Here is a 13,101-nt window from a genome sequence, read left to right as displayed (position 1 = left end):
CAGTGAGCTATGATTGCACCACCGCACTGCAGCCTGGCCTTGGCAAAAGAGAGAGAGACCCTGTCTCAGAAATAAAAGTGAAAATAAAAATAAACACAGACTTTCAGGCACTACCCTAGGTGTACTGAATCAGAATCTGCATTTTAGCAAGATCCCCAGGTGATTCATCTGTACTTCAATTTCTCTAAATCAGTGATTGTCAACTTTGGCTCCATACAGTAATCACTTTCAGAGCTACAAGAAAATGCTCTCAAAGATTCTTATTTCACTGGCCTGGACAGCAAGACTTTTGAAGACTACCAAGATGACACTAATGTAAAGCCAGAGCTGAGAATCACTGCTCTAAATTATTCTTTGCAAATAAATTTTAAAATCTCAATCTAGTGACTGACTTTTCAAAAAAAATATAGTTTCTGGGGAGAGGGGTAATTACATTAAAATGTGATACATCATCTGAATAAACCACCAGTCACAGAACAGCCTAAAAATGTGTCAAATAGCCGCTCAAAAGACAATGGAGTCCTCTGGCTCCACTGCACATTCTTTCTGGAAGGAACATACCCTCATCCTGGGACTCAAAAAATTTTTAAAGAGAAAGTTTTTATTATGAGCAGTTTATAATTTAAAATTACTAATCACTTAAGGAAACAAAGCAATGTAGGTAAAAGCCAGAGACAGCAGAACCAGGACTGTAAAATATATAGCCATTAGAATCAACAGCTACAGAGTAATAAGAAAATGTTTACTGTGTTAAAGAAGTCAGACAAATATGAAAATATGAATAAAGAACAAGCAAATTTAAAACCATAAAGAACTCATTAAAATAAGTAATAATTTAAATAAAACTTAAACATTACATAGCAGATTAAACATTGGTGAAGATTAAACACTATAAGGTGAATTTTTAAAAATCTAGAATTAAGAAGTAAGAAACAGATGATAATATGAAAGGCAGGTGAAGAGTCAAAGAGAGGATTGAGTGAGGAAGGCTAGCCAGAGTTCTAGAAGGAAAAAAAGAGAAAGAATGGATTAGAGCAATATTTGAAGAGATATTGGTTGAGAATTTCCAACAGTTGAAAGGTTCTGATCAAGATTTTCATGAAGCCCAGAAATTCCTAAGCAGGATAATAAAAATAAATCTACATCTAGACTACTCTTAGTGAAGCTGTGGAACACTGAAGACAAACAGAAGGTCTCAAAAGCAGCTAGAGAAAAAAGATTTGCTTCTAAGGAGTAACAACCAGACAAATACTTGATTGTCAGCAACACAGGAATAATACCTTACATGTGCTGACAGGTATTTTAGTGTAAAATTTGTAGGCTTTAGTGATGGATTGGGTATGAGATAATGAAGGAAGCATGTCAAGAATATCTGTCAAGTTCTGGAATACAAAAGATGCCTTCATTGAAATGCAAAAATACTGAAAGAGATCCAGGCTTGAGGGAGAAGTGTATGAATTTGCTTTTGGACAAGTTGAATATGTGGTGCTTTTCAGATATCCAAAAGAAGATGAGGTTCCTTTTCCATGCCATCATCTATCTCAGTTTCTAGCTTGTCTAAAAGCATATTACAGGCAACTTGGTCAAATGTCTTGCTGAAATGGACTCAGTACTCTGCAACAATCCCTTGTCCTGTTAGAAATGAAGTTCGGTGTAAATCAATTTTGAGTTGTAATATGGCTCTTACTGTGTAACTTTGAACATAATATACTCAATGTTGAAGCACCTCAATTTTTTCATCTGTATCATGGTAATAAAATTATATATTAATGACTTACTGAGGTATCATGAGGACTAAAAAAATGGTATGAGAAACATTTGCTACATAAAATGCCACACAAATCATTATCTGTCAGTGATTTCTAACTTCTCAGAATCTTTTTCTCTCCAAGTGCTCATTCATCACCTGTTTTATAAACTGTCTTTCCAGAATGTTACTGGCATTGATTTTAAGCAGAATCTACTTCCTTTTCACTTTTGAAATGTGTAATGACATGGATCTGACTTTGAGCTCTTAAGGCCTATCTTCAGTTTGCTATCATATTTGCAAGTTATTTCTGGGCCCTGGATATGATTTGGCTCAACTGGCAACTTGAAGTCAGTACAAAGCGCCTGTGTGCTCTTTTGTTTTAATTTTATCTATCTCCTGTCTTGAGTTCCAGTGTCTTATTTTAACTGGAAAATAGTCTCTTCCTTAGAAAAGGTGGAAGAAAAAAGATGTCAAAGAGGTCTGATTTTTCCACTAGCATCTGTTATCTAGCATTATACCATCTGCCCCAAGCAATGTTGTTGTTCCTTATTTATATTGCCCTGGAACATAATTTCAGACAACATTTAGTTTGAATGTCTTATATAATTATGAGCTTTTCTGTATATGTTCTTAATAGATCTCTGCCATTTAATTTTTATGTTCTTTTATCTTTAGGGTATGCTTTTCAAGAATATGAATTCTTCCATCTTGAGTTTGTTGTTTGTATGTTTATATGAATGAATGTACAGATGAATGAAACAGAATTTTCCCTATATCTGTATTGGTGGGTTAAGATGTCTTTCCTTTTCCCTTCTGTCGAGGTCATTCACAATTATATTATCAATTGCTTTCCATTTATACAGTCTATTCCTTTTGAAGTTGTATTCCATCATGAATTTGACCTTTTGATGATGTATACATTTTTTTTCATATGTTTTAGAAACATATGCTTTCCTGAAATCCTTTTCTGCATCTGATTATGCCCAACTTTTCATTCCTTCAGTTTTATGAATTCTGCGATGATTGCTTTCTCTAAAGGTTTCTGTCACTTCAGTGTCAAAGTGACTTTTTTATTTTTGATGTCTGATCTCAGCTGGGCCAGCTAGGATGACTGGTTCTCTCTTTCCATTTGTTATTTTATCCTGAGCTTCTTCACAGCATGACGGCCTCCGGATTCCAAGAAGAACATGAGTAGAAGCTGCAAGGACTGTTGAGGTCAAGGCTCAGGGTTAGGCTGATAGACTCCAGCTTGATAAGGGATGCTACAAAGAGCTGGTGGCCACATTTAATCTATAATATATGCTATTTGTCATTTATTTTCACTTACTTTTTAAATAGTTGTTGATTGTACTGGGCTATGTGATCTAGAAACCTAAAATAAGTGAGAGCAGTGGAATCATCAAAATCTTGGCACTCTTTTATTTTCTGTTATACCTTTTTGTGTTCAGGTTTAGTGCTCTTAGCAGAAATCCTCCTTCTGACAGTGGTTTAGCACAGAGAAACTGGTTATTAGTGATAAACTCAGCTAATATATTTTGGAAACACTGATTGAGAAACAGTGGCCATATGGGTCCCTTCTCTTCAGGAGACAGAACAACAAAGTAGTTTTGTCACAGATAAGCTAATTACATCTGCCAGTGGTTTAGATAACTGCTCCAAATTTGTTTTACTTACTAATTTTCAAACTTTGATGCGATATCAGTGTATTAAACTAAAACTCAAACCCTCCCTGGCTTTAGCTCCATGTATGATCTAGAGCAGGGATCCCTAATCCTGGCTGGACACTGAAACCACCTAGAGAGCTTTTTAAAAACTACACTGTCCCAAGATTGTCATGTAGTTGGATGGATGAAGGGGAAGGAGGTTGGTGGAATTCAGTTGGGAGTATTTTTTTCAAGGTTCCAAGTAAATCTAAAGTACATTCAGAATAGAGAAGCACTACTTTAAACAGGGGTCTCAAAGTTTTTTCTGTAAAGGGCCAGATTGTAAATATCACAGACATTGCAGATCATAAGCTCTCTGTTGGAAGTACTCAACTTTTTAGTACAAAAGCAGCCATTGGCCTTAGGTCAAACTAATGAGCATGGCTATCTTTCAATAAACTTTGTTTATGAACGTTAAATTTGAGTTTATACATGTAATTTTCACATTATAAAATATTATTCTTTTGGGTTGTTTTCCAACCATTCAAGTATGTAAAAACCATTCCCAGCTAATGGACCGTACAAAAACAGGTGTGGGGCCTGATTTGGCCCACAGGTCATAGTTTGCTGACCCCTGTTCTAGAGGATTCTGGCAAAAGTTCTCTACTTTCACTAAAATGCTTCTCTCAAAGACAGGGAAGGTTTTCATCATTTTTATAAAACTGTCACTTTTCAGTCACTATGATGTTCTTCTTTTTAAACAGCTTTATTATGGTATAATGTACATGCCATAGATTTAACCTATTTTAAGTGTACGATTTAATGATTTCTAGTAAATTTATAGAGTTATGTAATCATTGCCACAATGAAATTTAGAATATTTTCACTATCCTCAAAAGTTCCCTTTTGACCATTTGCATTCAACCTCTTACCACCCTGGCCCCAGGTATCCACTACTCTACTTATTTTCTCTGTAGATTTGCCTTATCTGGACATTTCATATGTATAGGATATACATCATCTTTTGCACATGGCTTCTTTCAATTAGCATACTGTTTTTTAGCTTCTCCATGTTGTAGCATGCATGAGTCATTTATTCCCTTTCATTGTCACATAGTATTCTATCACATGGATATACCTCATTTTGCTTATCCATTCACTTAATGGATTGTTTTCAGTCCCTAGCCATTATTTAATGATGCTGCTGTGGCGAAAGTCCTTTCCATTCCATTTGTTGAGAGTTTTTATCATGAAGGCATGTAGGATTTTGTGACATGCTTTTTCTGTATCTATTAAAATGATGATGTGGTTTCTGCCCTTTTTTCACTAATATGATATATTACATTGATTTGCAAATGTTATAAATCTCACTTAATCATGGTGTATAATTTGTATGTATTTCTGGATTTGTTTTGAAAATATTACAAATATTACAAATATTCCTGACAGTCTCTAATTTTCTTTAATTGTGACATCTTTGTTTAGCTTTTTATCACGCTAATAGTGCCTAATAGAATGAAGTAGGAAGTGTTTTTTTCCTAAACTCTGTTTCCTCAGTGAGGTTATGAAGGATTGGTAGTAATGAATTTTCCCCCTCTTTATCTGGGAATGCCTTTGTTTTGCCCTCATTTTTGAAAGATAATTTTGCTGGAGAGTAAATAATCGGTTGATAGGAAAGTAGGAATAGATAGGGACTTTGCAGTTGCTGCTGAGTATGTATGCAGCCTCCCACATATGTACAGCCTCCCAGACCACCAGGGATATATATAGGAGCTTATGAGGGTTCACTACAGCTGTCTCATTACCCAAATCCTCTTGTTAAATTTCTGTCTTGTCTTCATGTTGGTTGTCCCAAATAGGATCACAGCTTCATTGTCTTCTCCCATTCTTCTGCTTCTGGAATTGCTGCTGTTTCTGAAAATGCCCTGGGGCATGAGGTTTTACTGTTCTCTGTTCCAAATCAATCTGGCTTCTTTCTGCAGCAAAAACTGCAGGTTTTCATGGCTTGTCTCACCCTGGTAGAACTACCAGTTGGCAGGTGTTGGGGATGTGTTAGAGATAATAAGGTAATGGGAGCAGTCCCAAGCTAAAATTCCACGGACTCCCACTGAGATTCAATAGTTTTACTTGATTAAGTGCTTCTCAAGTTGTTATGTGCCTTCAGTCTGTTTCCAGGGTCCTGAAATAGTTATTGTTCACAATTTTTTCTAGTTTTAAAAATCGTTCTTTTTTGGAGAGAATTTTTGGAGAGAATTTTGCTGAGTTTTTTCCTCTCTCATTTCAGATATCCTGCATTACAGTGTTTTTAATTCATTGATTAATGCTTTCATTGTTGGGCAAATTATGGAAAACCAATTTTTCTTCTGTTGCTATTAGCAAAATCTGTAGCAGGTTTATCCGCTTAAGAAAACTTACTGAATCTTGGAGGGTGGTTCTAAGATGGCCAAATAGGAACAGCTCTAGTCTATAGCTCCCAGCGTGAGTGACACAGAAGACGGGTGATTTCTGCATTTTGAACTGAGGTACCGGGTTCATCTCACTGGGGCTTGTTGGACAGTGGGTGCAGCCCACAGAGTATGAGCCAAAGCAGGGTGGTGTAGCACCTCACCTGGCAAGTGCAAGGGGTCGGGGAATTCCCTTTGCTAGCCAAAGGAAGCCGTGACAGATGGTACCTGGAAAACTGGGACTATCCCACACTAATACTGCGCTTTTCCAAATGGCATACCAGGAGATTATATCCCATGCCTGACTCGGAGGGTCCCACACCCACAGAGCCTTGCTCACTGCTAGCACAGCAGTCTGAGATCGAACGGCAAGGTGGCAGGGAGGTTGGGGGAGGGGGTCTGCCATTACTGAGGCTTGAGTAGGCAAACAAAGCTGCCAGGAAGCTGGAACTGGGTGGAGCACACTGCAGCTCAAGGAGGCCTATCTGCCTGTGTAGACTCCAACTCTGGGGGCAGGGCATAGCTGAACAAAAGGTGGCAGAAACTTCTGCAGACTTAAACGTCCCTGTCTGACAGCTTCAAAGAGAGTAGTGGTTCTCCCCGCATGGAGTTTGAGATCTGAGAACAGATAGACTGCCTCCGCAAGTGGGTCCCTGACCCCTGAGTAGCCTAACTGGGAGGCACCTCCCACTAGGCGCTGACTGACACCTCATACAGGCGGGTGCTCCTCTGAAATGAAGCTTCCAGAGGAAGGAGCAGGAGCAGCATTTGCCGTTCTGCAATATTTGCTGTTCTGCAGCCTCCGCTGGTGATACCCAGGCAAACAGGGTCTGGAGTGGACCTCTAGCAAACTCCCAACAGACCTGCAGCTGAGGGTCCTGACTTTTAGAAGGAAAACTAACAAACAGAAAGGACATCCACACCAAAACCCCATCTGTATGTCACCATCATCAAAGACTAAAGGTAGATAAAACCATAAACATGGGGAAGAAACAGAGCAGAAAAGCTGAAAATTCTAAAAATCAGAGTGCCTCTTCTCCTTCAAAGGAACACAGCTCCTTGCCAGCAACAGAGCAAAGCTGGATGGAGAATGACTTTGACGAGTTGACAGAAGTAGACCTCAGACGATTGGTAATAAAAAACTTCTCCAAGCTGAAGGAGGATGTTCGAACCCATCGCAAAGAAGCTAAAAACCTTGAAAAAAGATTAGATGAATGGCTAACTAGAATAAACAGCATAGAGAAGACCTTAAATGACCTGATGGAACTGAAAGCCATGGCACGAGAACTACGTGACACATGCACAAGCTTCAGTAGCTGATTCGATCAAATGGAAGAAAGGGTATCAGTGATTGAAGATCAAATTCATGAAATGAAGCAAGAAGAGAAGTTCAGAGAAAAAAGAGTAAAAAGAAATGAGTAAAGCCTCCAACAAATATGGGACTATGTGAAAAGACCAAAACTACCTGAAAGTGATGGGGAGAATGGAACCAAGATGGAAAATGGAAAACACTCTTCAGGATATCATCCAGGAGAACTTCTCCAACCTAGCAAGGCAGGCCAACATTCAAATTCAGGAAATACAGAGAATGCCACAAAGATACTCCTCGAGAACAGCAACTCCAAGACACATAATTGTCAGATTCACCAAAGTTGAAATGAAGGAAAAAATGTTAAGAGCAGCCAGAAAGAAAGGTCGGGTTACCCACAAAGGGAAGCCCATCAGACTAATAGCAGATCTCTCAGCAGAAACTCTACAAGCCAGAAGAGAGTGGGGGCCAATATTCAACATTCTTAAAGAAAAGAATTTTCAACCCAGAATTTCATATCCAGCCAAACTAAGATTCATAAGTGAAGGAGAAATAAAATCCTTTACACACAAGCAAATGGTGAGAGATTTTGTCACCACCAGGCCAGCCTTACAAGAGCTCCTAAAGGAAGCACTAAACATGGAAAGGAAGAATCGGTACCAGCCACTGCAAAAACATGCCAAATTGTAAAGACCATCAATGCTAGGAAGAAACTGCATCAACTAGCAAGCAAAATAACCAGCTAATATCACAATGACAGGATCAAGTTCACACATAACAATATTAACCTTAAATGTAAATGGACTAAATGCTCCAATTAAAAGACACAGACTGACAAATTGGATAAAGAGTGAAGGCCCATCAGTGTGCTGTATTCAGGAGACCCATCTCATATGCAGAGACACACATAGGCTCAAAATAAAGGGATGGAGGAAGATCTACCAAGAAAATGGAAAACAAAAAAAAGCAGGGGTTGCAATCCTAGTCTCTGATAAAACACACTTTAAACCAACAAAGATCAAAAGAGACAAAAAGGCCATTACATAATGATAAAGTGATCAATTCATCAGGAAGAGCTAACTATCCTAAATATATATGCACCCAATACAGGAGCACCCAGATTCATAAAGCAAGTCCTTAGAGACCTACAAAGAGACTTAGACTCCCACACAATAATAATGGGAGACTTTAACATCCCACTGTCAACATTAGACAGATCAACAAGACAGAAAGTTAACAAGGATATCCAGGAATTGAACTCAGCTCTGCACCAAGCAGACCTAATAGACATCTGTGGAACTCTCCACCCCAAATCAACAGAATATACATTCTTCTGAGCACCACATCACACATATTCCAAAATTGACCACATAGTTGGAAGTAAAGCACTCCTCAACAAATGTAAAAGAACAGAAATTATAACAAACTGTCTCCCAGACCACAGGGCAATCAAAATAGAACTCAGGATTAAGAAACTCACTGAAAACCACTCAATTACATGGAAACTGAACAACCTGCTCCTGAATGACTACTGGGTCCATAACAAAATGAGAAGGCAGAAATAAAGATGTTGTTTGATACCAGTGAGAACAAAGACACAACATACCAGAATCTCTGGGACACATTTAAAGCAGTGTGTAGAGGGAAATTTATAGCACTAAATGCCCACAAGAGAAAGCAGAAAAGATCTAAAATTGACACCCTAATGTCACGATTAAAAGAGCTAGAGAAGCAAGAGCAAACACATTCAAAAGCTAGCAGAAGGCAAGAAATATCTAAGATCAGAGCAGAACTGAAGGAGATAGACACACAAAAAACCCTTCAAAAAATCAATGAATCCAGGAGCTGGTTTTTTGAAAAGATCAACAAAATAGGTAGACGTCTGGCAAGACTAATAAAGAAGAAAAGAGAGAAGAATCAAATACATGCAATAAAAAATGATAAAGGGGACATCACCACCGACCCCACAGAAATACAGACTACCATCAAAGAATACTATAAACACCTCTACACAAATAAACTAGAAAATCCAGAAGAAATGGATAAATTCCTGGACACATACACCCTCCCAAGACTAAACCAGGAAGAAGTCGAATCCCTGAATAGACCAATAAGAGGCTCTGAAATTGAGGCAGTAATTGAACATCTACCAACCAAAAAAAGTCCAGGACCAGACAGATTCACAGCCGAATTATACTAGATGTACAAAGAGGAGCTGGTACCATTCCGTCTGAGATTATTCCAATCAATAGAAAAAGAGGGAGTCCTCCCTAACTCATTTTATGAGGCCAGCATCATCCTGATACCAAAGCCAGGCAGAGACACAACAAAAAAGAAAATTTCAGGCCAATATCCCTGAAGAACATCGATGCAAAAATCCTCAATAAAATACTAGCAAACTGAATCCAGCAGCACATCAAAAAGCTTATCCACCACGATCAAGTTGGCTTCATCCCTGGGACGCAAGGCTGGTTCAACATACACAAATCAGTAAACATAATCCATCATATAAACAGAACCAAAGACAAAAACCACATGATTATCTCAATAGATGCAGAAAGGGCCTTTGACAAAATTCAGCAACCCTTCATGCTAAAAACTGTCAATAAACTAGGTATTGATGGGACATATCTCAAAATAATAAGAGCTATTTATGACAAACCCACAGCAAATATCACACTGAATGGGCAAAAACTGGAAGCATTCCCTTTGAAAACTGGCACAAGACAGGGATGCTTTCTCTCACCACTGCTATTCAACGTAATGATGGAAGTTCTGGCCAGGGCAATCAGGCAAGAGAAAGAAATAAAGGGTATTCAATTAGGAAAAGAAGAAGTCAAATTGTCCCTGTTTGCAGATGACATGATTGTATATTTAGAAAACCCCATCGTCTCAGCCCAAAATCTCCTTAAGCTGATAAGCAACTTCAGCAAAGTCTCAGGATACAAAATCAATGTGCAAAAATCACGAGCATTCCTATACACCAATAACAGACAAACAGAGAGCCAAATTATGAGTGAACTCCCATTCACAATTGCTTCAAAGAGAATAAAATACCTAGGAATCTAACTTAAAAGGGATGTAAAGGACCTCTTCAAGGAGAACTACAAACGACTGCTCAATAAAATAAAAAAGGACACAAACAAGTGGAAGAGCATTCTATGCTCATGGATAGGAAGAATCAATATTGAGAAAATGGCCATACTGCCCAAAGTAATTTATAGATTCAGTGCCATCCCCATCAAGTTACCAATGACTTTCTTCACAGAATTGGAAAAAACTACTTTAAAGTTCATATGGAACCGAAAAAGAGCCTGCATTGCCAAAACAATCCTAAGCCAAAAGAACAAATCTGGAGGCATCACGCTACCTGACTTCAAACTATACTGCAAGTGTACAGTAACCAAAACAGCATGGTACTGGTACCAAAACAGAGATATAGACCAATGGAACAGAACAGAGCCCTCAGAAATAATAAAATACCACACATCTACAACCATCTGATCTTTGACAAACCTGAAAAAAACAAGAAATGGGGAAAGGATTCCCTATTTAATAAATGGTGCTGGGAAAACTGGCTAGCCATATGTAGAAAGCTGAAACTGGATCTCTTCCTTACACCTTATACAAAAATTAATTCAAGGTGGATTAAAGACTTAAAAGTTAGACCTAAAACCATAAAAACCCTAGAAGTAAACCTAGGCAATACCATTCAGGACATAGGCACGGGCAAGGACTTCTTGACTAAAACACCAAAAGCAATGGCAACAAAAGCCAAAGTTGACAAACCGGATCGAATTAAACTAAAGAGCTTCTGCACAGCAAAAGAAACTACCATCAGATTGAACAGGCAACCTACAGAATGAGAGAAAATTTTTACAATCTACCCATCTGACAAAGGGCTAATAACCAGAATCTACAAAGAACTGAAATTTACAAGAAAAAATAAAACAACCCCATCAAAAACTGGGTGAAGCATACGAATAGATACTTTTCAAAAGAAGACATTTATGCAGCCAACAGACACATGAAAAAATGCTCATCATCACTGGCCATCAGAGAAATGCAAATCAAAACCACAATGAGATACCATCTCACACCAGTTAGAATGGCGATCATTAAAAAGTTAGGAAACAACAGGTGCTGGAGAGGATGTGGAGAAATAGGAACACATCTACACTGTTGGTGGGACTGTAAACTAGTTCAACCATTGTGGAAGACAGTGTGGCGATTCCTCAAGAATCTAGAACTAGAAATACCATTTGACCCAGCCTTCCCATTACTGGGTATATAAAGGATTATAAATCATGCTGCTGTAAAGACACATGCACATGTATGTTTATTGCGGCACTATTCACAATAGCAAAGACTTGGAACCAACCCATATGTCCATCAATGATAGACTGGATTAAGAAAATGTGGTACATACACATCATGGAATACTAAGCAGCCATAAAAACGGATGAGTTCATGTCCTTTGTAGGGACATGGATGAAACTGGAAACCATCATTCTGAACAAACTATCACAAGGACAGAAAACCAAACACTGCATGTTCTCACTCATAGGTGGGAATTGAACAATGAGAACACTTGGACACAGGATGGGGAACATCATACACCAGGGCCTGTCATGGGGTGTGGGGAGAGGGGAGAGATAGCATTAGGAGATATACCTAATGTAAATGGTGAGTTAATGGGTGCAGCACACCAACATGGCACGTGTATACATATGTAACAAACCTGCATGTTGTGCACATGCACTGTAGAACTTGAAGTGTAATTAAAAAAACAAAAGAAAACTTACTGAATCTTAGTTTATAATTAAAAGCAACACTAAAACAGCAAGTGGATTGTATAGAAGTATGAAAGTTTTAAGTATTAATTCAATATAATTAAATATTGTATAACATAGGTTGAATAACTGAGAGCAGAGTTCAACAGATTTATATCTGAAACATTTTTCTTTTGAGTGGCAGCGCTCCTGTCTAGCACCATGGTGTTCGTGATTCCTTATCAACTTAGTGCCCCCCATGTGAGCAGGCTGAATTGAGCACTTGTGATGCCAGGTACAAAACAGGTAGGAAAAAGACTTTGTTGTGTATAGCAAAGAAGGAACTGGCATCAGCTTCCTGAGCCTTCATGCATCTCCCATTCCCAATCTTTAGGAAGGCCTTTCTCTTGGTTCTGGCATTACCCCTGGGAATGAGTGGGATCAGCAGTGGATGTGACCGTGACTTGTTCCTCCAGTCCCCGTCACTGGCTTAGGGAACATCATAAGAGCCAGTGGGTTTGGCTCTTAGAAATACGTGACCAGTGAAACTCACTAGTCCCATCTCTTGCACCTAGTTCAGTCTGTTCATAGTGTCACTCCCTTTCCCCCATTCTTTCCTGCATCTCCCCAAAGCGCATCATATCCAAAGTAGGAATCAATTCTTACTAAACATTTATTCCTGAGACTTTCTTGTAAAAAACACATGAGTCCTATTAATAAACAATTGTTTAATTTTACTTAGGGAGGCAAAGTTTAATAATAGCATGCAGTAAACTTTTTGTTAATGATTACGATTGTTCTTTTTCCTTCTTTTCCCTAATCATGGGGGAAAATGTAGTTCATTAGCAAGTTGACCTGCTTTCTTGTTTTCATTCACCAAGCAGAACTCTAAAGAATTGATTCAGCTTTGCAGAGGAACAATATTATATTAAGACAGCACTATTTCTACAGTTAAACTAGCATGACTAGCTTATAAATCAAAGCAGTGCTATTGGTGCCACATATATGTGTTGTGTATTTCTTTTGGCAAAGTTACAACTTTAAAGAATTGACATTTTGGATCACCATGTGGTAGTTTAGCCATAACCGGTTGCTAATGAGGGAATCAAGACAGAGGCAGATGTTTCCTTAAATGTGAGCTTACATAAGCCACTTTAGTCGGTTCTGGTTTTAAACAATTGCA

The 13,101-nt window shown here is 38.4% G+C and overlaps 1 protein-coding gene and 1 long non-coding RNA gene across 8 annotated transcripts in view; one reads left to right on the top strand and one right to left on the bottom strand.

Moving 5' to 3' along the window:
* MYRIP (myosin VIIA and Rab interacting protein) overlaps positions 1-13,101 on the top strand; it is a 404,653-nt gene that overhangs the window by 132,693 nt on the left and 258,859 nt on the right. The gene's annotated exons all lie outside the window — the stretch shown is intronic.
* Positions 1-13,101, bottom strand: part of LOC116273657 — a 30,314-nt gene that overhangs the window by 14,688 nt on the left and 2,525 nt on the right. The window lies entirely within an intron of this gene.

Source organism: Papio anubis, chromosome 2, assembly GCF_008728515.1.
Source record: "Papio anubis isolate 15944 chromosome 2, Panubis1.0, whole genome shotgun sequence".
NCBI lineage: Eukaryota > Metazoa > Chordata > Mammalia > Primates > Cercopithecidae > Papio > Papio anubis.
The sequence above is the reverse complement of the archived record's forward strand: the minus strand, read 5'-3'. Positions and strand labels throughout refer to the sequence as shown.